Raw genomic sequence first — 27590 nt, 5'->3', positions numbered from 1 at the left:
GCCAATTGTGTAAAATTGACTGTCCCAAGAATGATAGGTTATAAAACTGGATTTTAAAAAATTTGTCTTCAAGATCTGTCAAAGATTCTCATTAAAAAGGACTCTTGGTGATATTGTTGATAGCTACAGCAGGCCGGGAAGGAGACTATTTCAAAATATTTGTGTTCTGACCACAGATTTTGGAGGAACTCCACAATTTCCTTTTAAAACACTAAGAATGCCTGTATGGGAATAAAAAGAGAATATGGTCATCTGGGAAAAATCAGAGTTGGCCTAACCCAGAAGAGGGATGACTGAAAGTAGGTCACTTGACTAATAGCTTGAGGGGCAACCTGTAATTTTTTTCTCCTCTTTCAGAATAAGAAGGAATGAGGAATCACGACTGAACATGGGCTTAAATAACACAAATGAAATTTACCTCTCTAGCTCACAGTCATCTGATCTTTATTACGTGGGAGATCACAAACTCTATCTAATAAAGCGGCTGTCCTTTTCCCATTTTGATCTACCTGCACAGTATATAACTGAAGAAGGTGAAAGTCGTATTAATCTTAAATCGATTGGACTCCTGCCATCTTCTAGATACTATATATAAGAAATTGTTTAAGGTTTTCTTGAGATGGATGATACTGAACCATTACCTCATCAAGAGACTGATCTGCATGTTTTTAAGCTCCAAAATCTAATAAAACATACAAACCTCAAGAATAATTTTTATGTGACATTATTTTAACATTTTAGTTCTATTTGTAGTTCTGTGTGATGAGAATGTATAGTCTGTGCTGGGGCTGCTAGGTTCTTTAAAAGGAAAACATTTATTTGATTAAAACCATCTTTCTACTCACTGTGCTCTTAGGGAAATAGTTTGCCAACAAAATTCTAGAAAACACAGTAAGGAATCAAGACAAAGTTTACATGCAAGTTAATTTAACTAAAAAGAAAAATCAATGCAATTACCAGCTTGTGAGTCCTTCTGGAAGAACAGAGCGAGGAGCTGGAATTAGGTGTTTCTCAACACCGAGACACTGCCTCATATTTAGAAACAAACTGGTTCTCTTAGGTCAGATCATTGTTCTGTCAAAAGCAGTGTCTTTTGCCTCCTTATTTTTTTCTTAAGACTCAACTATAGCCCACCTGGGAGAGAGTGTAAGTCACATGGTAGAAAAAATGAGAGATGGCAAGATGATTCCTGGTGCTTAAACTGGTGGACTTCCTTCAAGACATCCACAGCTGCTGTTTTAGTTATAATTGAGGGCTTTGATTTTAGGAATCTGGATGGAGAATGAAACGTTGTCTTTGATTTTAATTTGATTTCCCTCCAGCTCACCCAGGTCTTACTGTATGATGCTCTCTTTAAATTTAATAAAAATCAAGAAGCAAGGAAGTTAAAAAACATAATGCACACCAAATTTAATACTCACATTTATTATTATTTCTTATACTGTACCATTAATAAATAAAAAGACTGAGTTTAAACCATTTATTATTGTTAGACATGGCCAATGGGAGCTCAAAATAGGAGCACGAGTTATGTTTTATGGTACTTTTGTATAGAGTTGATTATGGAGAGAATTGTAGGTGTATTTCATTTTTTTTTTAAATGCAGAGAGCATTTCAGATTAAGTAGTAACTGATTTACAGGAAGACTATTTTATTTAAAAATAATTAATTCTGAACCACTGAGCATGAAAGGTTTATTACATGATCTACTGGGGTCAGGACACAAAGGTGAATAAGATGTTGTCTCTATCCCCCAAGGAGTCATATGACTCCTTTCTACCAGAAAATTTTGAAGGCAAGTACACTGTAACTCTCACCATGGATCAAATGTCCCAAATCTGCCACCCACCTTCCATCCCACACATATTATATATTCCACTCAAATTTCTCGTAATATTTTTTTTCTCATCAAATGTCCCATTGTCTTCGTCTCTAAGACTCAGAGTATATAAGCAGTTTGTGTACTCTGTTGTTTCTGTGCATTTTTTTTTTTTTACAAGACTGTTTTTACTACGTTTAGAAGCAATTGCAATGTTATTATGGGGGAAAGCCTAATATACTTTTTAAAGAACTGGTAAAAAAGGAGGAATCTTTGGGGCTATTTGCCTGTCTCAAATCAAAACACACTCTAAAGTTTTGCTATTTAAACTGGTACTGACATAGGAATTGATAAAGAGATCTAAGAAATGGAACAAACCATCCAGAAACAGATTAATGTTAAAAAAATTAGGGAAATAAGCACTCCCACACAATATGATGGTATTTGTGTAAATTGGTACAATGCTTAGAAAGCTATTGCTCTGTATGTATAAAGTTAATAACATACTCCTCTTCTGGGACTGTATACTTGTCAGAATATTGTAGTTATTATGAATTATCTTTATGAGGAGTATGTTATAACGTGGAAGCATGCTTATGATACATTGATAAATGAATAAAATACAGAATATAATATGTACATATTGAATAAAGAATGGAATATACATTTTGAATGTGTATTTTATATGAACATGATTAAGTTAAAACAGTTTAGGAAAGTGTACAATAAGATTTAGAGTGTTTTTCTTTTTCTTTTTTTTAAATTAAATTTTATTATGTTATGTTAGTCACCATATAGTACATCATTAGTTTTTGATGTAGTGATCCATGAGTCATTGTTTTCGTATAACACCCAGTGCTCCATGCAGTACATGCCCTCCTTAATACCCATCACCGGGCTAACCCTTACCCCCAGCCCCCTCCCCTCTAGAACCCTCAGTTTGTTTCTCAGAGTCCATAGTCTCTCATGGTTCATCTCCCCCTCCGATTTCCCCCCTTCATTTTTCCCTTCCTTCTCCTAATGTCCTCCATGCTATTCCTTATGTTCCACAAATAAGTGAAACCATATGATAATTGACTTTCTCTGCTTGACTTATTTCACTTAGCATAATCTCCTCCAGTCCCAACCATGTTGATGCAAAAGTTGGGTATTCATCCTTTCTGATGGCTGAGTCATATTCCATTGTATATATGGACCACATCTTCTATATCCATTCGTCTGTTGAAGGGCATCTCGGCTCTTTCCACAGTTGGGCTATTGCGGACATTGCTGCTATGAACCTTGGGGTGCATATGGCCCTTCTTTTCACTACATCTGTGTCTTTGGGGTAAATACCCAGGAGTGCAATTGCTGGGTCATAGGGTAGCTCTGTTTTTAAATTTTTGAGGATTTTTATCCATGTCTTTGAATAGGTATATGTAAGAGTGGGAGTTGGAGAGAGGCACGTAGTTTAAAATTTTTAAACACCCATGTGTTTTCTGGATGACTACCATGACAGAGATTGACATAGTCACCAGGGTTGTGATCAACACTGGTTGGAATATGAAGAGTCTTAGATAAAGGAGGGGCAGGACCTCGCCTTGCTCTTCAATCTCACACGTGTTCTCCATCTTCTGGGTGCCAGTGCACGCATGGCAGCAGCAGCCTCATAAACGGCTTTGCTTTGCACATGCTACAGCTTTCTTACCCAACCACCGGAGCTAACTGAATGCTTTCTCTTGTTAAATAAAAAATTGAGGTTTTCTTTTTGTGAAGTTTTTACTGTTGTAGAAGGTAGTTTCAGTACGTAAGACAGAAAGATAGCTTAAAGTCAGGAGTAGTCTTGTAAATGATGTGAAATGTGGTTATAGGAGCATAACCTTGAGTATAAAAGTATCATGCATATGTAATACCTAATATGTATTATAGAATATATCTGTAAAGTATTATTTTGTAGTGTTTTTAATTACACAAAAGGAAGCTTATAATTTAATTCATGTTAAGAGATAGAATATGACTCTACTGAACAAGTTCCTAAAACCTGAGTGTTTATGGAGTCCATCTTGGTTCTCAATATCATTTTTTGGCCTTTGTCATTTCAAAGGTTCCCTGTCTTTCTTAATTCACAACAGCAATTTAAATGGGTGTCATGTAAGCAAGATGATATGTGCCATTTCTATAGAGAGACGTGTATTTAAATGTTGGAACTATAACCTTTTGAAGGGGTGTGTGAACATTCTGTACCCCAAATGGGGGTCATATCCAGTTTCAGGAACACCCACTGAAACCATAATCCGTTTGTGATATCTGACCGTAAGCGTTGGATTTGTAGAAGGACTATTCTTCTAGTTACAGAATTCTCTAGTCGAGCTAGAGATTATTTAGATATTTAGAGATTAGAGATTAAAGCTAAGGAGTTTTAATTGTACATTAAAACATGGCTTCTAGCTTAGTGAAAGAAATTCTAACTTGTTACCTTATTTATAAGTAAAAAGAATGTATTTTTTTCTAGCTGTGTTAGAAGAATTTGATAAAAAGGATTCACACTTGGTAAAAGTTGAGTTTTCAGATACGTTATTATATATTTTATTTATTTATTGAATTGTGTTGAGGGGTGTACTCATTGGCCTCTCCTGATGTTTACTTCCATATGCACAATAATCTACTTAATTTTTTAAAAAGATTTATTTATTTATTTGAAAGAGAGTGAGAAAGAGAGAGAGCAAGGGGGAGGGGCAAAGGGAAAGAGAAACCTAAGTAGACTCTGCGTTGAGAGTGGAACCTGATGTGGGGCTTGATCTCAGACCCTGAGATCATGAGCTAAGCTGAAACCAAGAGTTGGATGCTTAACTGACTGTACCACCTAGGTGCCCCATAATCTACTGATTATAACAGCTAAGGTTTTCACCTCTTCTTAACTCACTTCTCGCTGACTCTTTCTTCCTCTAGAAATGAACCTGCTCATAGGGAACAAGAGTTTTCCACAATTTGTCATGCACAAATTGTGCAGGGACCTACTTCTTCCATGGAATCCTAACCGGGTCCAATAATAACAGTGAACAGGTGAATAAATCTACCTATATTACATTAATAAGACCACTTGGCTAATAGACCCTAGACTTTATCAGTAGTAAGTATGGTGTTTCAGTTGCTAAACAGTCCATCACAGTTTTTATAACTCATGTTGTGAAAAAGGATGATATTTATTAGGATCCTTCTGAGATTCTCAACAGTTTATTTTGGTACAACACAACATTGTGGGAGATTTGAGTAGAAAAGGCATTGGGGTGATTCTATACATTTAAGTAAAAAGGATTTCAATAGGAGAAGGAAGTGAATGATATATCAGACAGAGTTGCTTAGAATTTGGGGAAGTTTGACACAAGCTAAAGAACCTTTGAAACAATTCACATACATACTTAAATAATTAGGTGCTATTTTGAAATGCTTATGGATCAGTTGAATTGTATTAGTGGATCTTCCCAAAGGAACATTGACATAGGTATAGGAATGAAAAGAAAGAAAACACAAAGCATGTTGAGAGGACAATGAGTAAATTAAATTAGAGAGTTAATTATGTGTAGGGAATAAGGAGGAGAATATCGGAAAGCAGGATGTAGGGAGGAAATGATGAGACCGGATTGCCAAATGAATATTTGGGGGATTATTCTTCAAAACATGAAAAATAATTAGAAGTTTTCAAACAAGAACAAAACATAGTCAAAAGAGATTATTTCATGCAAGTGGAAATAATATTGAAATCTCCATCTTTCTCAAGTATAAGCTTTCCTAAAGCATGAAATGGGTCTTTTGAATAATGCAATCTTGAAAGCTTTCTTCTGCGTAGAGATAATAAATAGGCATCACAGTGGAAAGAGAAGGACACTGGAGCAGATAAATAGGAACCTAGATGTTTATTCCATTTCTGAAGATAAATGACGAGGTCATCTTGCATAAGTCACTCATACCCTGAAAGCTTTTCTTCAGCTTTAATAATTCCATGATTTTTTTTTCACTATTGAGTATAATGTTAGCTGTGGATTTCTTTTATATGGCCTTTATTATGTTGAGGTGTTTTCCTTGTATACCCAATTTGTTGAGGGTTTTCCTCATGAAAGGATGTTGTGAACTGTCAAATGCTTTTTCTGCATCTATTGACGTAGTCATGTGATTTTTATCTTTCTGTTTATGTGATGCATCGCATTTATTTATTTGCATATGTTGAGCCATCCTTGAATCCCAAAATAAATCCCACTTGGTCATGGTTTATAATCCTTTGAATGTGTTCTTGAATTCAATGTGCTAATATTTTGTTGAGAATCTTTCCATCTATGTTCATCAGGGATATTGGTCTATAGTTTTCTTGTGTCTTTATCCAGCATCACTATCAGGGTAATGCTGGCCTCATAGAATGTTTGGAAGTGTTTTCTCCTCTTCAAGTTTTTGGAAGAGTCTGAGAAGAATTGGCAGTAATTCTTCTTTAACTGTTGAATAGAACTCACCAGTAAAGCCATCTGGTCCTGGGATTTTCTGTGGTGGGAAGTTTTTAATTCCTGATTTAATCTCTTTACTCATTATTGGTCTGTTTAGATTTTCTATTTCTTACTGATTCAGTCTCGGTAGATTGTGTATTTCTAGAAATGTATTCATTTCTTCTCAGTTTTCTAATTTGATGGTATGTAATTGTTCACAGTATTCTCATACAATCTTGTGTACGTCTGCGGTATCAGTTGTAATATCTCCTATTTAATTTGTAAATTTATTTATTTAAGTCTTCTCTGTTTTTTTTTTTTTTTTAGTCCAGCTAAAATTTGTCAATTTTGTTTATCTTTGTGAAAAACCAGATCTCAGTTTTCGTGATTCTTTCAATTTTTTTTTCTGGTTTCTATTTTATTTACTTCTACTCTGATATTTCTTTTTTGGCCTTTTTCCTGATAACTTTGGGCTTAATTTATTCTTTGTTTTCTAATTCCTTGAGGTGTAAAGTTAGATTCTTTGCAGTCTTTCTGGTTTCTTTGTGTACTTATTGCTTTGAATTTTCAGAGCTATTTTCATAGCATCCCATAGGTGCTGTGAAGTAAGTATATTGTACTTACATTTTCATTTGTTTGAAGATTTTAAAAAATTTTCCTTTTGATTTCTTCTTTGCCCCATTAGTTGTTCAAAACTGTGTTGTTTATTTTCCACATATTTGTAGATTTTCCAGCTTTCTTCTTGCTGTTGATTTCTGTTTAATACCACTGTGGTCAGAAAAGATAGTTGGTATGATTTCAATCTTCTTAAATTTGCTAAGACTTGCTTTGTGTCCTGTCATATGATCTATCCTGCAGAATGTTCCATGTGCACTTGAGAAGAATGTGTATTCTGCTGCCTTTGGATGGAATATTCTATATATGTCTGTTAAGTCCATTTGGTCTAAAGTCTGCTTCAATTCCACTGTTTCCTTGTTGATTTTCTGTCTCTAAGATCAGGAACAAAACATAGATGCCCACTTTGACCATTTGTATTCAATATCATACTGGAGGGCTTAGTTAGAGCAATCAGGCAAGGCATCCAAATCAGTAAAGGAAGAAGTAAAATTGTCATTATTTGCCCATGCTGTGATTTTGATTTGTTTGTGCAATGAGGTAAATGAGGATCCAGTTTTTTCTAGGTTTCTTGTCTATTAGTCTCTGTTTGTCACCATTGTCTCCCCTCTTGGTCACAAGATGAACATGGCACCTTTAAGAAGCACATCCTAATTGGGGCGCCTGGCTGACTCAGTAGGTAGATCATGCGACTTGATCTCCAGGTTGTGAGTGGGAGCCCCACGTTGTGCGGGAGAGCTTACTTAAAAAAAAAAATTACATCCTTACATGATAGTATCTCAGGTGGGAAGGAAAGAACTTAGGCATATTCTCTTGGCTTCAGTCTGGCCTTATATTTTTCCCAAAAGCCCTTCTCCAGGAGACTTCCCCTTACATTTCTCTAATGAGAAATGGGATTGAGTTCTACTCTTAGTGGTGACAATGCTACCATAACTATCTTGGACCCTAGAGTTGGACACATTCATGTTCAAATGAAAGCAGGGTTCTTGTGGCTAGAAAGAAGAGAGTATGGCTGCTGGGTAGACAACATATATGGCAGTTTTGAAATTAATAAATGTAATTTTATTCAGATCATCAAGAATATATTAAATCTCTTGTGTTCCAGTGGCTATGATATTAAAGTGGGACAAGCTATAGTCCCTGTGCTTAAGGAGCACATGGTATTTTGGTGCATTTAGAAAAATAAACAGAGTTTATTGTGATAAATCTATTGTAAAAAGTGATAATAGCGAGGTGAGTGGGAGGGAGGAAAAAGGGAGTCTCACTGACAAGGGGAAGGGAAGCAAATATCGTTTACTGAACTGCTACTCTGTGCCAACTTCATAAACGTATGTTGAATAAATGTGTGGAATGAAAACTAACTATAACACAGAAAGGCAAACTGGAAAGCTAAGCTAATTAATAAATCAAGGTTTAGAACTCATGACTGTGGACCCAAGGCTGGTATCCCTTTCATCAGATAGTAATTCAGATCCTTTAAAAATTGCATTGTCAAATCTGGTCTAGTTGCGTAAACATACCTGTCCTCCCTTAAAAGAAAAAAAAAAGTGGGGACATTCTGCTTTGCATATAGACATTTTTGAAAGAATTAATCTTTTGCATCAGATCAAATTGGAGCTCATCTAATTGGATTTTGGTTGCATCCAGTAAATCTACCAACCAAATATAACACTGGGGCTCATAATTTCCCAGTGGAATAATTGAAGGACACTGTGCTTTTTCAGAGATGGGACATCATTGACGTTCAGGAGGAAAGAAACATAGTCATATAATAAAATGTCTTGAAGTTTTCTGCAGTTTGTCTCGAAAATACCCTGCTGAAGGGCGACTTTTTTAAAAAATGAAGAAAATGTTATGTTAATTGGAGGAGCTGTTTTGTAATGCCAATTACAACACAGTGTGTTTATTCTTAGTGTATAATATTCACCAGACTTCCTAAGTCCCACAGAAAAGTTCTGAAGCAGGAGAAAAGATCCAATCCTAATTAGAAGCGGGTTGGTCAGAGGCATTTATTTAAGGGGGATTAACTATCCATTCAGAAACAAAGGGCCAAATTCTTATTCCTTCTCAGCTTCAAAAGGAGCTCCCACCAAATAAAACAAGCAAGTGAAGAAGAGGGAAATGGAATCTGGCTCCATTTCTCATCCTTCTGAAGGCACAGAAAGGACATGTGACTCCCTCAGGCAAGATCATTAGAATGGGTGACTTGCAAACATGAAGCACTCACATTGGATATCACACTTACAGCTTATCTAAAAAGTTTAAATCAAAATGTTGCTTTGGAGCAAACCCTTCAAAATGGCAAACACTTCTAGTGCTTTCTCCAAGTCATTGACTTAATATATATATAAATAATCTTGTTCTGCAATTCTCAGAATATATTTGATGTTTCAGTACAATATTGGATTGTTCACTGCTCTAATTGTGCTCTGCTGTGCTAACAGAAGTATATGAGCTTGGAAAATGGTGCCTCCTGGTCATTTTATGTTTGGCATTTTAGAGTAAATGTTTTAAACTCCTAAAATTCATTACTTTTGTTAAATTAACATGATGGAAATAAGTTTTCACTTGCAAAGTTGAAATATTTTTGTAACAGGAAAGCTACATAGTAACTAAGAAAAAACAGTAAACAGATTTTACCAGAATTGATTTTAAGTGCTAGGTGGTACACATTTACAAGAATATCCTTTACCCAGAAGAAATAATAACTATGATTGCTTTTGAATAAAAAAAATACATAATGACTTTTAATGTTTCTATGATTACTTACATTTCTATTACATGAGGAAAATTCAATTAAGTTCTGAACAAATTAATATTCAATTCAATTTAAGACTTAGGACAAATGTTTTATTAAGTTCTTGGCAATGTTTTCAAAAAATCTCAGGTCTTCCTTTAACGAGAGATAATACATACATTTTAGACTTGGGACGAGAGAGAGAGAATGTATTTCAAATTAGTCCTTCACTTGAGAAGAATTTTTCCACTTGAAGAAATTCTTATATTGAGTGTCCTAAATAATTGTTACTATAAACAGCTGCACTATTTTCAGGCTCCTGTGTGAACACAAAAAAGTAAATTTACTTTCATAATAATGCTGGTTTGAGATGAAACCCTTGCTAACCTTGCTTGTGGCTGAAAAAAAAGAAGCATCACTTCAAAATTATAAAAAAAAATTAAACACTTAAAAAAATGGGACACCCTTTCCCACTTAATATGACAGATGGTTTTCAATCTTTTGGTAGTAATAACTGCCATTTGTGGGGGAAAAGTTAACCCTGCAAGTAGGTATTACATAAATGTTACAAATTCTCTATCCTAAACTCAGACCTCTCACCAGGAGTATGTTTTCTTTCATATTCCTCCAGACTTGCCAAGAGCATCATGCTACATATAATGTTTAGGAACTCTCTGTGTCACCTGACATATCTTGTAAATCTTTGCATAGCTAAAGCATTTATTGTAATGACTACTAAGTGTAAAATGATATGGTGATAATATGATTTATCCAACTAGTCTAAGAACTGCAAGGAATCTCTCTGAGTTATTAGGCTATTTGTACGGGTAATTCATAGAAATGAAATTCCTTGAGGCTGAAGTGATAACAAGCCCCTATGCTTATATTTGGGGCAAAATTATTTTTCCAGTTGGTACTTTGCCTTTTCCAATTTGTTTCGAGTGGATTTTTCTAAATACATCAGTAATAAAATTCTAATTTTTATGTGATAAAATGCACCTCTGTGTATAACTTCTGGATTTCTATCATACTTGTGAAGGATACACTTTGCTCTTAGATCGAACAGACATTGCGCCCTCTTTTTTTTCTATATGATCTTACATAGTTTATTGTTTTTGTAAATAAAATATTAAGAATGGTAATAGCTTACAACCCTGAAAACTTAGCATTGACAAGATCTCAGAGTTAGCGAAGCTTTGAGCACAGGCCTGCTTGAATTCAGCTTTCTTTAGTTAGTCCCATAATACTTGTAGAAGAGTGTCATAGATTAAAAATCTTAGAAGATTTCTAGTGAGACTACTCTTATTTAATTCACCTTGATTTACTTAATGAGGCCCTATATGAGAAATCAGTGACTACATACACCAATAAATGAAATCTATCAAAAGTTTTACTAACAGGGGCGCCTGGGTGGTTCAGTCGTTGGGCGTCTGCCTTCGGCTCGGGTCATGGTCCCAGGGTCCTGGGATCGAGCCCCACATCGGGCTCCCTGCTCAGCGGGAAGCCTGCTTCTCCCTCTCCCACTCCCCCTGCTTGTGTTCCTGCTCTCGCTATCTCTCTGTCAAATAAATAAATAAAATCTTAAAAAAAAAAAAAAAGTTTTATTAACAAATACAGTTTCTGTCTTTCTTTTCCTTTTCATGAGATAAACCAGTCAATGACAAATCTGCACTGAGTGCTTACAAGGTGTCAGTTATTGTGGTAAACAATGGAAAGAGATAAACTTAGCAAAATAGGGAGTACACCTGCTTTCCTAGGGCTTTTGAAGCTATTGGCTCTTACCTATGGATCTGTGAATTTTTCAGTTTGCTTAAAAATGTTATCTTTTCTTTTGACATTTCCCCCTTGGAAAAATTGTCTCTATTTTCAAGTGGGAAACTGAAGGCATCAGGTATGTTTATAAATATATGTGTATATTTCTGGGAATGGTTGTGTATTTTATTATTTCTGTAAAGCATATCTATGTTTGGGTCTAATAAAGTTTATATAAAAGTTTGAGATGTAGTTTCATCATCCACTAATTTTCAGTGGGTTGTTGATATTGGAAATTTTTACCAGTTTTGAAGATGATCTCTGAGTTGGATGCTAGAGTAGTGGTTTACTTTCCTTTGGGAAAACACGAGGAAAAAAATACTCTTTCCATTTGAAGTAAACATTTTTATTGTTATCCAAGTAACATAATTTGAAAGCTTTAGTATTTCCAAATAGGCACTGTTCATCGCTTCTCTTATTCCTTGGTCACTTTTTTTTTTTTTTTTACTTTTGTGAAGCTCAGCTCCTTTTCTGTAGAAGGAGAATAACATATAGCCAGTTATAAAACTTAAATAAAATAACTATTTAAATATATGTAACACATTCCCTTATATTCAGTTGCTCAATAAGTGGAAGTTCTCATTTTCCTTGACAAGGAACAGTCATATATATTAAGTCTAAAAATGGAAAAATGATAGAGAAAAAAAAATCATCATCAACATTAACTGTTTATCCTGAACAGAGATTCAATGGACTCGGTTTCAATATTGAAATTCCTTGGATTTGTGAAGTAAAATGACCTAAGACACTCCTTCTTAAACTTTTATCTCTGAAATACTATTCACAATAGACAAAAATGGATGAAAATCCCTGATGATTGGAAGACAACATTAAAATTACCAAGTTTTGATTTAAAAAGTAATGGTAATTTTATATAAAACTCCATATTAAGAAAGGGGTGTAATAAAAAGTGGTGATTGAACCATAGGCTTTGGAGTAAAGCAGGTGAGAATTTAAATCTAGGAACGTTGTATATTATGTATTGTGATCTTTCACAAATTATTTTATTTCTGTGAGCCATCAAGTAAAACTGACATTGGAGAGCTACACCATGTTTATCTTAGTAGACTGCTAAGGGACAATGATAAGATTTTCATAAAAATTTTGATATCTTGATCCTGAGATTTTAGATTTCCTCCAGATGCATTTAAAACGAGATTTGGGGGCACCTGTGTGGCTCAGTTGGTTAAGCGACTGCCTTCGGCTCAGGTCATGATCCTGGAGTCCCGGGATCGAGTCCCGCATCGGGCTCCCTGCTCAGCAGGGAGTCTGCTTCTCCCTCTGACCCTCCTCCCTCTCATGCTCTCTGTCTCTCATTCTCTCTCTCGCAAATAAATAAAATCTTAAAAAAAAAAAATTGCTAAAATGAGATTTGATATAGAGATGGATGATTGCACAAATGTCACATTTAAAAATCTTTGTTGGTTTTGTAGATGATTTTAATCTCCACCCTACAGAACTGATGTCACTGCTGTGAGAGACTGCATTCAACAAGCACTTAGAAAGTAGACATTTGTTTCTCTCTTGTAAAAAATTTTCAGGAGTTGGTCCAGAGTGGTATGGAGTGGTATGGAGGCTTTACAGTTGTTAGAAACCCAAAATCTTTCCACTGTGTTAGTCTGCCACGTGCAACAGGCATCTTCCATCTGGGAGTCCATGAAAGTGGCCCAAATGTTACATTTATTTCTAGGTAGTGAAATTGGAAAAGAAGAGGGAAGGGCACGATCTTCTTTTTTTAAGGTTACACACTTCCCTTAAGGTCACTTGTCAATGGCTACTCCTATCTTCAATGGAGGTTGGAAATCAGAGCCTTATATTCAGTAGCTTTGTACTCAGATAAAAAGAGAGGATCCCATAATTAAAAGAACAAGAGGAGAATTGATAACAGAGAAACTACAGTCTCTGTTACAGTCTCATTTATGTTCCTGCCAGGCACGAAGAATCCAGACAGAAGGAGTCACGACTAGTCTAGACTACATTCTGCCTTGATTTCTACTACCTGTCCCAACGAGTTTTGTGAATCTCCCAGGGACACCGACCAGATGGGCTTGCTGCCCCGACACCTGGCTCTTCTCTGTACTGACATTTTCAAAAAAGCAGGGACCCAAGTGTTAATCTTAACAAATTGGAATATACTCTGAAAAGCCGGTTGAGGAAGGAACTAAAGTAAAACCAAACAAAACAATGAACACATGTAAAGGGCTGAAAGTGACGGGGATCAAGTTACATGCAAAGAAAAGTTTGGATAAATATTCCTTAGTTGGCCTTGATTTTGGATAAAGATGTTAATCCTAGTTCTGAGTACACGGTGTTCATGTCTAACCAGAAATATTATTTCATCTGAGAAGCTGAATTTTAGTTAAATCTTAAACAAATCCACCACATTTCTGTCATTATGTCTCTGGCCACATCTTCACTCTGTTGTTGAAATTCACCTCTTATCTGTCCTTATCTCTGGGTACCAAAATAATCTACATTAGTTCAACCTGTATCTTTGTTAATTTGAATTCCTTCTTTTTTTGTTTCTTTGAGATCTGCAGGTCTCTGTTTTCTGGGACTCTTACCCTCAATCCTAACCACGATGCTCAGTCAATTTAGGACCTCTGACATTGCCAAGTATGCAGTTTAGGGGTTGGTGTTCCCGTTTGTGACTGGATGGTCCTTGACCGTGCTTCACTGTAGGAGGACTAGTTAGTTCGCCTTAACCAATGTTATCATTTCCGAGAGCGGACTATTGTGATCTGAATGTATATGTGACCCCGAAATTTGTATGTTGAGATCCTAACCCCCCAAAGATGACAGGATTAGGAAGTGGGGGGCCTTTGGGAGGTGTTTAAATTATGAGGTTGGAGCCCTTTTTAATGGGATTAGTGTCCTGTTACTGGGCTTCAGAGGGTTCCCTTGCTCCTTCCACCATGTGAGGACACAGCAAGAATTCTCCAGCTATGAACCAGGAACAGAGGGCCCTCACCATCATGTGACTGACCATGTTGGGGCCTTGATCTTGGACTTCTAGCATCCAGAACTGGAAGCATTAAAATGTTATTGTTCATAAACTACCCTGTCAGTGGTATTTTGTTATAATAGCCAGAATGGACTAACACACTGACCATTCTGGATTAAGTCTACCAGGGGATCAGATACTGACTCACCCCTTTCTATTTCAAAACCTGTGGTAGCATTATAGAATGGCAATTATGTTTATCTCTGAGATCCTTCCCTCATTTGAAAGGATTTAACCTCAGATTATAAGATTTGCTCACGTGCCCATCATTTCAATATTCTTTAAGGGAGAAAGCTTGCTAAGACTGCATGATTGTAAACAATTCCTTTTCTACTATGAGAGTATGAATGAAATGTGGTTGCTTTAATATCTGTAATTGCTGTAATCTTCATCTATAACTTTCTTGGAAGTTTGGAGTCCAAGAATTTATTGGACTTAGCAATTTATTAATTGCTAATTGAGGCTGTTTCAGATTCTTCCTTTTTATGGAGTCTCAGGTTAAGTCATTCTCTTTGGGGTAAATTTTTATTTTTTTAAGATTTATTTATTTATTTTAGAGAGTGAGAGAGCAGGGGGGAGGGGCAGAGGGAAAGAATTGCAAGCAGATTCTCTGCTGAGAACGGAGCCCTGAGATCATGACCTGAGCTGAAACCAAGAGTCAGATGCTCAACCGACTGAGCCACCCAGGTGCCCCAAATTTTCATTACTTTTATGATTTTTTTCCTTTCTTCTCCCTGAAATAGTGTTTATGTGTATGGATGTATGGTTTGCATTGTCCTCTGGATCACGACTGGTCTCTGTGATAATTTCCTCACCACCGCCTCACTGGACACCCTAATAACCCTGCTGCTCGTGTGTGGTACTAGTAAACTCAAGACTGATGCCCTTGCCTTGGTTGGGTTCCCCTGGTCCTTCATGCACATCTGGCTACAGCTTGGTTTTTCCTCTTTCCACAAACCCCCCCTTAGGCTTACCACCCTTAACTGAGGAAGTGAAGTAGAATGCCTTCATTCCTCACCCTGGCAGCCCTGGGTCAGAACCCCTGACTCAGTCCTCAGCTATGTCCCATCTCCCTACTGAAAAGACATGGGGACTTCTGAGGAATTGGTAGGCAACCCCTTCCTCAGCCTCTTGTAGCCTGTTATCTGGTAGCACATGCTGTATAAAGACTTCTTTAATAGACCTAAAATTTTCCATTCTGTACTTAGACAAGTCAAAAGTAAGACCCAGTACTCTGGGATTCTCTTACGTTTTTGTGTTACTTCCCAACCATTACACACTGCCACGCCAGATTCTCAGTCTCCCTAGATAGTTCTCGTCTTATTGTCCTTGGAAATACACCATCTATTCCCTTTTTAGGTGGGATTTGCCTTCTTGTTAATACCAGTTTTCTTTGCCTATGACTTGAGCTAAACATGCTATTTTTAACTTAGACTCATTTAGATTTTCTTCTAATATATTTCAGAATTCCCAGAAAATTTGAAAAATACATAAAATGTAAAAAATGAAAAATACTTTTGAAATCTCCCCCAAAGGGTAATAACAATCCTTATTTTACACCTTCTCCATCTTTTTCTATGAATGTACTGTCGTTTTGCTGTATTATATCCCTATAATTTTATATAGGTAAGATCATATTACCATATATCTTTGCGAAGGATTTCTTTAATTTCACAAACGATCTTGGACATCTTGTCTATTGATGAATATAAATAAACCTCCCTTTCAAAGGTGTGCTATATTCCAGTACATACAAGGGCCATAATTCATTTTATTAATCCCCTATTGATTTATGCATTTGTAAAAAACATATTTTAAAATTGTGTATCTCTTTTTAATTTATTTCCTTTGTTCTAGTCTTTTAACTTGGCTACTATTATGGTTGTCATTATGAAATTATTCAGCTCTTTTTAAAAAATACTATATTATTGTAAAGAAGATGTAAATAAAATTTAAGAGCTAATGAATAACAAAAAGCTGTGGAACCATTAAAATCTTTTAGCCTGGGGGCACCTGGGTGGCTCAGTCAGTTAAGTGTCCGACTCTTGATTTCGGCTCAGGTCATGATCTCAGGGTCGTGAGATCGAGCCCCATATTGGGCTCTGTGCTCAGCAGGGAGTCTGCTGGTGATTCTCTCCCTCTGCCCCCCATCTCTATAAATAAATAAATGAATGAATGAATAAATAAATCTTTTCAAAAATTGTCATGGTGTGGAGTTTACTCTCAGACTCAACTCCTAGGATTGTGTAAATAAGTAGAGTAGTATAATCATAAAATGAAATTTTGAATGCTCCTTATTCATTCTTTGTTATCCAGGACCTTAAAATTTTCAAAGCACTTTCACTCTTTAGAACTTTGAGAGGATTTCCAATAACATTTTCTGGAAAAAAAAAAAAGGCCTGTCCTGATCTTCCTTCTAAAATGAGCAAAAATCAACAAGTAAAAATGTATGGAGTATACAGGAATTAAAAACAGGCACTCGTGGGGTGCCTGGGTGGCTCAGTCGTTAAGTGTCTGCCTTCAGCTCAGGTCATGATCCCAGGGTCCTGGGATCGAGCCCCACATCAGGCTCCCTGCTCAGTGAGAAGCCTGCTTCTCCTTCTCTCACTCCTCCTGCTTGTGTTCCCTCTCTTGCTGTCTCTGTCTCTGTCAAATAAATAAGTAAAATCTTTAAAAACAAAACAAAACAAGAAACAGGCACTGGGAGCCGGGCTGCCTGGGTTCGAATCGATCCTTCACTAGTGGTGTGTTCTGGGGCAGATTCTTTAATCTTCCTGTGTCTTGTTTTTCTCATTTGTAAAAGGAGACTGAATATGTCTTTATCTCATAGGGGTTTTATAAAAACTCAAAAGATTGGCGCTCTAGTGCTAGGTAAGCATTTACTCTGTGTTATAATAAATCAGGAATTATTATTTCTGATGAACCTGGAACACAGCCACAACCAGGAGCCATGCTCTTTGAAACAGTACAGTAAAAAAAAAAAAAAAAGAAATGGTGTTGGTGGTTATTTAAACTCAACAGCACATGCAGATCGTTAGTATCAAGGAAAGCCCTTCAAAATGTGTTCCATAATTTGAGGGTCTAATCCGGTGATCTCCTTGCTTCAGCCGGTGCTTGAGGGAAGCCTCCCTGATTCCCTCTGAACCTGTAAGCGTAGGGAAAAAAAAGACAAGAATGACTCAGACACTGGGCAGGTTGACGGTGTGTCAGAGGGTCTGAGAAAAGCGCAGGGCAGGCAGCTCTGCGGATGCCGGTTTTCATCCGAGGAGGAAGGTACCTCCAAATATCACACCGAACACAGCCACCTTCCCTGGGCCCAGCATTTCCCCGCCAGCTCAGGGTGGACTCAGACTGCACGCAGATGTTGGGTTAGTGCCTGGGACCAACGGGACAGGAAACGACCAAAGCAAAAGGGAGCGGTGTGCCCACTGAGCTCCTGCCCTGTCTGAGCTGTGCCTCACGCCATCCTTTAACAAAGAGCTGGCCAAGGAAAAACGGCCTCCCTTTCAAAGATGACTAATAACCAGAATGAAATCAGCAAGAGATCCGTACAAAGGTAGGAGAGGAAAAACGCATTAGGCTCCTGAAAGCCCAAGGACGTTGTGTGCATGAAGATGAAAACTCTCCTCTTTTTTTACTGAGCTAAAATGTGTGCTGTTATTGAGCTGTTAACATTCTTTCAAACATCACTGGGCCGCCTTCTGAATACTTACTCCTTGCATGCGTAGTAAGTCAATGTTTTTCTTTAATATCTGAAAAGCGATTCTGTGCAGTATTTTGAAAGTAAGGGATATCCCAGTAAACAAGGTTCAGCAACGTTTGAAAGAAGATTCAAATATACATTTGAAAGAAAGGGAGTCACAGCAGTGGTTTCCGAAGAACAAAGGGGGGCATGAAATCGACAGTGGGTAATGAAAACATTAAGGCAGTCTTGTGTTATTTTCCAGCATTTAGAATACATGGCATAAAGTTCCTTTAATTATGAAAGGACCGATTTCTTTCATCCTTTGCCCTCTGTGAATGAAAAAGATCCACACATTTGTGACCCTTATATTCATTGGGCTTAGATGCCTGAAGCAAATGGATGTGGTGAAAGAAAAAAAAACAGGTATTCAAAATGTATTTCAGATGAAATAGATTAAGAAATTTTTGAAGGACAGAAAAAAATCTAATACATTAAACGGCGGATCTGAGGAAAACAAGAGAACCAATTAAAAGCAAAACAAAATCCATTGGACAAATTCAAATCACTTAAAAATAATCAGAACGAAGTCAAACTTTTCAACATCCAATATTCAGTATGTTCATTATACCATTCTCTTGTTCTGAGAATGGCTGCACATTTTTATAGTAGCAAGTCAAAAATATATGGGTATTGTAGATCACATTCCACCCTTAGTGTGAGAACATATTATTTCAACATTTGTATGAGCCAAATTTTCGTTCACTATAGAGAACAGTCTTACACTTGGAATACCAGGAATATAGTATCAGGTAATCTTTATGGAAAATGTACATGAAGATGAACTCTGGCCCCCCTAATGTTAAATAGAGAAACATAGTGTAAGTATTAGAAATGATCATTCAGTCCATTTAAATATAGAACTAAAGTCGAAGAATAATGAATATTTGTGCAAGAACAATTTTAAAACCTTATAAACGTTGACAAGTTACAAAATAAAAAATGAAAATCAGACATGGACAGAATGAGAGCTGTATGCTGGTTTCCTCAACATTCCAGTGGATTAGTTATTGGTTTGTGTTGAGTTATACAAATCAGCTACAGAAGTAGCAAAGAACCAAAATAAAACACACTGGAAATCAAACAAGAGCAACACAAGCCATTTACCAGAGTATTTTTAGCATAACATTCGAGAGCATTTATTCAAATATAATGCAAAATTAATAAGTGCATCATATTAATAAATTTAAATAGATTAAATCCACCCCTTAAATGGGAAATTATTAGAGTGAAAGGTTTGATTGTAAAGCAATCCTACCATTTGCTGTATACAAGATATTCATCCAAACCAAATGATTAGGGATGGAAGAAGTAAAATGATGGGCAAATGTAGACACATACATGTAAACTAAATAAAAGCAAAAGTTAATAAAAATATCAAATACTTAATTCATAATTAAGTATTAAAATGATGACACTTCATAATAAAAATCCCATTGTATTATAACTGAAGGGATATGAAATGACAAAGCATAATTTGACAAAGTTGTGAGGAATAAGGGAACCTAGATAATAGGAAACTCTACTTCCCCTTTATCAACCCACAACAGATTGAGGAAACAAGCATATAAGTGTGGAGAAGATTTAATTAACAGATAGAAAATTTCTTTATTTTTATTTTTTTTTAAAGATTTTATTTATTGAGAGAGAGAGTGAGAGCACAAGCAGGTGGAGGGATATTGGGAGAAGCAGACTCCCCACTGAGCAGGGAGCCACTGTGGGGACTTGATCCCAGGTTCCTGGGATCATGATCTGAGCCGAAGGCAGACGCTTAACCAACTGAGCTACCCAGGTGCCCAACAAATAGAAAATTTAAAACACACAGTGTTGCTTATGTGCCATACATATATTAATGCATTTAAAAATTCAAGTTCCTGTGAAACATATACAGGTAACAAAATAACATCCCAAACCACATTTATTGATCATTGGCTAACAGAAGGAGATCAAAACAAAAAGTACTGTCTTCAAATTACTTTTAAAAAATTTACCCTTATTCAACTCAGGTCACAAGAAGAAATCAAACCAACGTTGTGGATTTTGTATAAAATGTTAGTAAAATTTTGTGGTATACAACTTACAGGATGCATTGACTAGAGCTGTATATAAATTATTATTTATTGTGATAAATACTTATATTTCTAACAAAGACCAAAGAAATATAAATATAACAGTAAATTCAGAATGTTATTAAATTATACCTAACAAAAGCAAAAACAAAAATAAAACTGAAAACTGAAAAGAACTCGAAAATAGAACTCATTTATTTAAAACGTAGAGATAATCTACTAGATCACAAATGTTAAAGGAGTACACATACATAAAAGAGGAAGTGAGTATGTAAAAACTATTTCAAAGGATTTCAAATAGATTGGAAGGTAACACTGCAGTAAATAGAAAAATTCAGTGAAGTGGATAATTTTTCTATTAATATCTAAATTATCTAAATTGACCTACAGGTGATAGAAAGCCTGAACAGGTTAGATCCATTATAGGTACAGGGAAAGTTGTCAATGTGATCTCCAAAAGGATCTTGTGCAAACATTTCCCCAAGTGAATTAGATCAAACTCTCAGGAAGATGAGAAATCTTCTGTTCCAGAAAGGAAACAGAATGCTAGGAAGAATTTTTTCAATTTTCCCAGCTTACTCTACTAATGTAATAGAATGCCTAAAAAATTCTTATTATTTACTTTTATAGATCTAGCATATCATGATAAAAACCAGACAAAATGTACAAAAAACTAAAAACCATAGACTAGCCTCATTTTTTAATTTCAATGAAAATTTTCTAACCTATTAAAAATACAGAAACTAATAGCACGTTAAAAAATGGGGGGTGGGAGAGATGGGGTGGCTGGGTGATAGACGTTGGGGAGGGTATGTGCTATGGTGAGCGCTGTGAATTGTGTAAGACTGTTGAATCACAGACCTATACCTCTGAAACAAATAATACATTATATGTTAAAAAAAAAAAAAGAAGAAGAAGATAGCAGGAAGGGAAAAATGAAGGGGGGGAAATCGAAGCTGGAGACAAACCATGAGAGACTAGGGACTCTGAGAAACCAACTGAGGGTTCTAGAGGGGAGGGGGTGGGGGGATGGGTTAGCCTGGTGATGGGTATTAAAGAGGGCACGTACTGCATGGAGCACTGGGTGTTATATGCAAACAATGAATCATGGAACACTACATCAAAAACTAATGATGTACGGTGATTAACATAACATAATAAAAAAAAATAAAATCCAGGAAAAAAAAATAACAGCCTGAGACCAAATATATGTCACCCCAAAATACAAAGAGGTCTCAGTATAAGGAAATGTAATGAAATTAATCATAATAATACAAACGTGAAAAAATGTTCCATTTTTTAAAGGTCGGAAAAGATTTGACAAAATCAATGACACTCCAGATAAAATATTTTATAAAATGGAAATAGGCAAATATTTTGTAATATTTTAATCTATAAATATGTAATGATTTAGAAGTTTTTGTATCTTTTGTAATTATATGTAAATATATGCATATTTATGTATGCATAGAATCCATCACTTCCTATATTTCAATATGGAATAAGCAGAAATTCAGATTCCCATTTCCAGTAATTAAGAATGCCAAAAAAAAAAATTGTCCTATCAATCCTTTGGGGGAGAAATAAGATCTACAAAAAGAAAGGAGAAGAAAAGGCATAATGTTTTGCTGAAGCTATCAGTTCTTTGTTGGAAACCGGAAAATACCATTTGAAAAAAACACAAGAAATCAGAGATCAGGAGATAGCCCACAGAGCACTTGAGGAATCTCAGCCCACTGATAATGCAATTCCCTCTCGTCCTGGCCCAGATTTGGCGGGGCCTGCCTCTGTGATGGCATTGAGGGGTGGTCAGTGTTATAAGCCTGCAATGGGTTCAGGGGGATTGGCACGTTTCTGTGATGGTTGATTTTTAGCCTGGTTAGTCTGAGCAGCTAGTGTGTTCTCAGCCTGTGGCCACCTAAACTGTGTTCGTCTATCACTCTTGTCTCCTGTCTTCCAGGATAAAAATGGATAAAAGGTGAGGTCCATACCATACATACTCTTTATCATATATACCATTTTTATCTACACACAATACACGCTCACTTCTTCCCCAAAGGAGACAACCTAAAGTCCAGCTATCCAGCTATCCAGCTCAGAGTCCAGCATTTCTGGGCATAGTGTGGTCTCGTCTTTAAGGTCACACGTAGTTCTCCATGGTCCAGAGATACGTAAACTAATAGACGAGTCAGCTGCCCCACCCATCCCCATGACATGGGAGCATGCTCGCGTGCACACACGCATTCATTAAAGAAGGTTGGGATAAGAACAGTTAATAGCAATAAAAGCCCCATTCAGAAACAGGAAGAATAGGAAACACAACACTCACTGAATCCTATCAAACAGCCTTGCTGGGCAGGAATTGTAAAGACCCGGTGTAGTAGAGTAAGCTGCTTATTTAGACCCTGGTTAAGCACCCTTGCCTAAGTGTCCTTGTCCTTGTTTTGGTTCTCTCAGAGACTTTTCTGTGAATCTGAAGTGGTCATTAGAGACTGTGTCTTCTTTGGGACATTTGTGTTTTGAGTTGATCTCGTACATTTTTTAGAAGCCTAGAGTCTGCTGTAAGAGTCAAAGGAATGAAATCTTGCCATTTGCAACGACATGGATGGAACTGGAGGGTATTATGCTGAGCGAAATAAGTCAATCAGAGAAAGACATGTATCATATGACCTCACTGATATGAGGAATTCTTAATCTGAGGAAACAAACTGAGGGTTGTTGGAGTGGTGGGGGGTGGGAGGGATGGGGTGGCTGGGTGATAGACATTGGGGAGGGTATGTGCTATGGTGAGCGCTGTGAATTGTGTTAAGACTGATGAATCACAGACCTGTACCTCTGAAACAATTAATACATTATATGTTAAAAAAAAAAAAAAAAGAAGATAGTAGGAAGGGAAAAATGAAGGGGGGTGGAAATCGGAGGGGGAGATGAACCATGAGAGACTAGGGACTCTGAGAAACAAACAGCGTTTTAGAGGGGAGGGGGTTGGGGGGATGGGTCAGCCCGGTGATGGGTATTAAAGAGGGCACGTACTGCATGGAGCACTGGGTGTTATACGCAAACAATGAATCATGGAACACTACATCAAAAACTAATGATGTAATGTATGGTGATTAACATAACATAATTAAAAAATGTAAAAAAATAAAATCTATTAAAATTTTGAAAAAAAAAAAAAGTCGAGCCAACACAGGCATTGAAGGTCAAGCTTGTGATTTCTGCAGCAATGCTATTCCTTCAAATCAAAAACAAAAACTGGTAGGTTCCTACCTCTGTTTATTTCCAGTCAGTTTCATGTGCAGTCAAGCATAGCTAATCTCTCACCTGGTCCTACAATTCACACACCACACAACTCACCTTTTTAAAGTATATATTTTGAGAGGTTTTAGCATATTCACAAGATTGTACAACCATCACAACAAACTGAATAACATTTTGATCACTCCAAAAGAAATTCCATATCCATTAAGAGTCACTTCCCACCCTCATCATCCCCCTTCTACCATTTGCTGCTAGCCCTGGGCAACTGCAAATCTACTTTGTCTCTACAGATTTGCGTATTGTGGTGTTGTGTATAAATGAAACCATTTACTGTCTATCTTTTTGTGACTTTGTATGATAATTAGCATAATGTTTTCAAGGCTCATCCATGTTATGGTATATAATAGTCCCTCATTTCCTTTGGTTGCTTAACAATATTCCATTGTACGGACATACTGTGATTTATCCATTCATCACTTGATGGACATTTGGATTGTTTCTTTTTGGCTACTCTGAATAGTCCTGCTATGAACATTTGGGTTCAAGATTTTGCAGATATGTTTTTATTTCTCTTGGATTTATACCAAGAGATAATGGATATGGATCGTCTGTTAACTTTATATTGAACATTGTGAAGAAATGCCAAACTATCTTCCAAGGTGTCTGTACCATTTCAACCAGCAGTGCGTGAAGGTTCCAATTTCTTCCCCACCTTGCCAACACTTGACATTATCTGTCTTTTGATTACAGACGCCTTATTGTGTATGAAATGGGAATTCATTGTAGCTGCTCGTTATTTTAATCCTTAACATGTTTGCTTTCTGATCCCCCATATTTGGCCTGTTATCCTCACCCTCAACTTAATGGCACTTACCCTGAGGTCTTCTGAATCTACACATCTAGCTAGTAGGTCAAAATCTTAACCTGAGTTTTGCTGCTGAATTGTTTTTTATTAACAGAGAAAAATAATGGAAGGCATTTAAGAAACCCTCTGTTTCATTTTCATTTCCTAATCTTTGAAGGTACTGAAGCAGTGTTTCCCCCCAGATTTCTGCAGTCTCAGTCAATTTAGGTTTTGGGCCACAAGGGAGCCTTTGGCGATGTTACTGCTTTCTTTCTCACCATAGCTTTACAATATTCTATCCCATCATCTGTACTAATTTTTTAGAAGAGAATTGTCCTTAATATTTGAAAACTGGATGCTTTTTTCCCTAGATTGTTGCATCTTGCTGAGTGTAGTAAGGAACAGTGGAACATATCATTGTTCTGACTTCTTCAAAATGCTTTCCCTGTTGGTACAGTCTCATTCTGCACATAACCTGCCTTCAGAGTTAGCACAGGCAGAGTTTTGTCACATGTTTGCTGTGGTATAATAGCGATCATCAGTTTTCCAGAATGTACCCTCTGTTTCCTTGCTGTGCATCACAGCACTAATGAATAAATCAGTATCACAGGTTTCATTGTGGTACTATCCCACTTTTCAGGGGCTGATTTCTAAATAAGGTGAAGTTTATATAATGAAGCAACTGAAAAATGTAGTGGCTCAAGCCAAACAAACAAAAGGTTGTGTTTCTCTTAATCCACAGGTGGTAGGTAGTCCGTGGCAAGTGGATGGCTCTAAGCCAGAAAGATATCCAGGGAAAGGGATTCTTTCTATATTACCGTTCTAGTAACTCTCAAGGTAGTTTCGGCAACTGTGTCATAGGTCCTGGCTCTTCATCACCAAGACCTCATTCTAGTGTGTAAGATGTAGAAAAATGATATGAAAGACAGTAGTTGTAGCTCAATTTTAACCATTTTATTTTCACCTCATATTCTGTCTTTTGAATTTAACCTACCTACCTGCATAATCAGCATATATTCACATGCGTACTTTTCTAAATGGGCACTAGTTCCACCATCACTTGGCTTTAAAAAAAAAAAAGATTTTATGTATTTATTTATTTATTTGAGAGAGAGTGTGTCTGTACCATTTCAACCAGCAGTGCGTGAAGGTTCCAATTTCTTCCCTACCTTGAGAAAGAGAGAGCACGCATGATTGGGGAGGGGGGAGCAGAGGGAAAGGGACAAGCAGACTCCACACTGAGCGTGGAGCCTGACTTGGACCTCGATCCCACAACCCTGAGATTATGACCTGAGCTGAAATCAAGAGTCAGGCCCTTAACTGACTGAGCACCCAGGTTCCCCTATCATTTGAGTTTTTAAAGATCCTGGTGTTTGGCCTCCTCATTCTTGATTCAGATTTAAGCCTCGCCAAGGAAGCGTTTCCTGGTCTTGACCTTAGGACTGAGGAAGACTGGCTGTGTGTTAAGCTGGCCCGCTTAAAAACTTAGTGGAGAAACAAGATCTTAAAACAGAAGCACTCCAAAAGATGAAAACCTGGGATGCTTAAGTTAAGCTTTAGAAGCCAGGACAGGACCAGCTCCCTTCATCCCTGGCGGCAGAGCTCAACACTTGGGCATCGGTGCTCCTAGGATGTTGAGTCCTTTGGTCTTTCCATTGTCTGCCACTCAAGAGCTGGCACTTTTTTAAAGTAGATAAATGGATGTTATTTTTACTTACCTTTTAGTAAAGTGATTTTCAGTCTTCTGTTTGGGGTTCGGGGCGATTCTGTACTGCACTTGCATGAATACTGGGTATCAGGCACTGACCTACCCACTTAACACTAGGGTAGCTGTGCAGAGGACCCTTCATGTCACACATTGCCTAAACAATGCTAATAAAACATCTAGCAGAGAACACCTGCCACTGAAAGCTGTTTCAAAAGCATTTAGATACTTTCATGACCTATTGTAATTACTATTCTTAGCAAAACATAAAAATATGTAAAGCTTTTAAGAAGATCACATAAAATTTTCTCCTTAATCTTTTTGGGTGAAAAATCATATTAGATGCCTTTTATACCTGGAATAAACACTACTTGGACATGATGTCCTTTTTTCATAATCTCCAGGAAGCTATTTGGTAATACTTGATGTCAAATTTATATATAAGTGAATAAGTAACATTAACTTATCTGTTTATTTTGTTGAACAGTCTTTGTTCCATTTTCATATCAGTGTTACCACACTTTTCTAAAATGAAATTGTTATCTCCTTCCTCCTTTGTATTTCTTCTCAGTAATTTGTATACAATAGAGATTTTTTTCCCTTAACAATTGATAAACTCATCCCTTCAAATATCTGGGCTTTGCAATTTGGGGCAAAAGGCCTGGAAAAATAGATATTTTTGATTTGGGATTTAGTTCCTTTAATGATTATTGGTCTTTTCTAATTTTCTTTTTCATCATATTTTGCTTGAGAATTGTCCAGTTACGTCTCTGAGTCTGCACTCCAAAATACGTCTCAGATCTCTCCTATTTTGAACACAAAGGAAAGTGACCAATCCAAAACAATTATCAGACACTTATCAGACAACCTAGACAGTTGCAATAGCTATTTAACAATTTTCCTTCTTTAACTTTTTCTTCCCTTCAAGTTAGTTTCCAGCCAACAGTACAAGTGATCTTTTCAAAATGTGAAACAGATTCTTGGATTCCTCTCTCTAAGGTTGAGCTCTCTAGTAGGCCTTCCTATAGTCCACAGGTAATTGTGTCTTTAACGGGGACTCATAGATCCATGACTCATGGCTATCTTGAAGATTACCTCTGCAAAGAGTCGTTCAGAGTACCTAATAGGGTTCTTTCCAAAAGGGTTCAAGAGATTTTTTCATTTTGATGTCTATTCCAGAAGACCAAGTCTCCAAACTTCTAGTTCATGGAAGGACTGATCAGTTAGATGTTGAAGAGAGATGGTGTGGTTTGATAAGGTTGTGTGTACTGGATGAGTTACTTGCATTATTTGACCATGTCCTCTTGCAGCCAAAGGTTGTAAGTGGTATCGCTGGATTTATAAGTTGGCTTTTTCTAACTAAAAAGAGCCAGTTAACCACCAGGTAAGTTGATCTCTTTGTACTCTAACTATGGACACATTGCATTGGGCCTGGAAAGTTCAACTGTTGAGAAGATTTTGGGTCAGTATAACATGAAAATTACTTACATTTGCAATAAGATCGAGGATGGTATAGACCTGAAAGTAGCAA

Source organism: Phoca vitulina, unplaced genomic scaffold (assembly GCF_004348235.1).
Source record: "Phoca vitulina isolate PV1807 unplaced genomic scaffold, GSC_HSeal_1.0 scaffold32, whole genome shotgun sequence".
NCBI lineage: Eukaryota > Metazoa > Chordata > Mammalia > Carnivora > Phocidae > Phoca > Phoca vitulina.
Note: the sequence above shows the minus strand (reverse complement) of the source record.